Here is a 1,862-nt window from a genome sequence, read left to right as displayed (position 1 = left end):
AAAATTCTGTAGAAAACAACAGGTGGTTCTAAAGTAAACCCTAACTCTTTTGGTTCTTAAATCAACTCCATTCTTGTTCCTAATGAGTGGAAAGTCTATTTATAAAAAGAGGGAATAAGAGATGCGATCCCCTAGTAAAACATGTCTTCTTATTTAGCGTTAAATATCGGATATATAACAAAACACACACACACATACAAAAAGTGGAGCTGAAAACTCTCTATTTCAATTTTGACTCACCATTACGAAAGCGTTTTCTCCGTTCCATCTCGAGGAAACGACTAACTATTGAAATCTCAGCGCTTGATGAGCTTATGGTTTTGTCAATTTACGCGCCGTTAGCGTTAGTCAGTTAATTATGCGGGCTAACAAGGCTAAAGTTGAATACAAATTAGTTCGTCTCTACAGCTAGACCCAAGGGAGCACCTTGACTTATTATTGTAAAAGCACAAACAATTGATAACTTAACAAGGATCAATTTAAACACGCGACAAATAAATTGACAAGACACGAGATACAGTTTTAAAAACTTTATTGAAAACCAGTGACAAAAAGAGTCAAATAAACAGCGATTTGGAAGGGATGGAAATTAATCATCTTCTTCGCCCATGGAGTACTTGTAAGGTCTAACTCGAAATTTCTTATGCCGACGTTTCTTCAGCTGTTTGCCATGAGATTTATGATCATCCAAATAATTTAGAAATTGAATCCGACGCCTCTTGCGCTTCGGGCCTTGTGGTGATGGGGTTTCTACTGTGGGAGGAGGGGTCAGGAAAGCGGGATTTAAGGGTGGTGGAGGGGTGAGGCTTTCTTTGTCAGGTTTTTGAGAGATAGCCGCTTGTGTTAATTCAGGTGTTACATTAAAGGGGTTGAGGGGAGTCGAGAATGCTGTCGTTGCTGTCGAAGAATCTTGTGTCCTTGATGTTAAGTCTGGAACAGTACTAGTGCTGATTATTTCTTCCGGTCGTGTTCTTGTATTTAATTGTTCTTTAAAAGCCAGGTATCTGTTTTGCAACTGAAAGTATCGTTTAGCTTTTTCATCGTCCCGAAGATCGTTTCGAGAAAGCACGTCATCCATGTTGCCTTGTATTTCTTGCATAGCTGGAAGAAGCGGGACAGGCGAAAGAGTTTGCTGCTTCAGATATTTTAGAAGCTCTTGAGGAATATTTTCCTGAAACCCTGCTTGGTTAAAGCCTTCTTCACTGGGTAGGACGTTTGTTCGCAACCGACAATTATCTTGGGTAGTAGTTTTCAGATCAATCAGAAGATAACCAAAAGGTCTTTTTACAGCCTCTTCGTACTGATTTAAAAAGAAATCAGTCTGCCTGGGATACATTTGCTTCGCCAGAGTCAGGATTTGCAATTTGTCTCGTGGATTCTTGAATAACACCAGATAATGGCTGTTTAGGCTTATGCTGCGGCTACCTTTCCCCTGATGAAATAGATTCTGCACGATATAAATCACGCTCAGATTGCGATGATGAGAACCACGAGTAAAGAGGTTCACAATTCGCTTGTCTTTACTGGCGTCAATCATCTGATCATCAAACACGATCAAATTCCGTTTGTTCACGTCAAAATAGGAATCCTGCTCCAAAGCCCTAGGAATTCCCTTGACGAATTAAATGTTTGGTATGGCGATTAACATTTGTGTATACGCAGGCTGCCATTGTGAATAACACCAAACGATCCTCTCCGGGGGAGGGTAAATTGTCTCTGAAGCTTGTTGCAATAGAGATCGAACCCAGGCCGTTTTTCCCGACCCGGTCATTCCGGCAATCATGGAGGTGAAAGGGTGCTCGAAGCGAAACCGCTGACATTTCTGTGAAAATATTGGAACTGTTTGAAATGGTGTGAGACCA

This window comes from Porites lutea, chromosome 3 (assembly GCF_958299795.1).
Source record: "Porites lutea chromosome 3, jaPorLute2.1, whole genome shotgun sequence".
NCBI lineage: Eukaryota > Metazoa > Cnidaria > Anthozoa > Scleractinia > Poritidae > Porites > Porites lutea.
The sequence above is the reverse complement of the archived record's forward strand: the minus strand, read 5'-3'. Positions refer to the sequence as shown.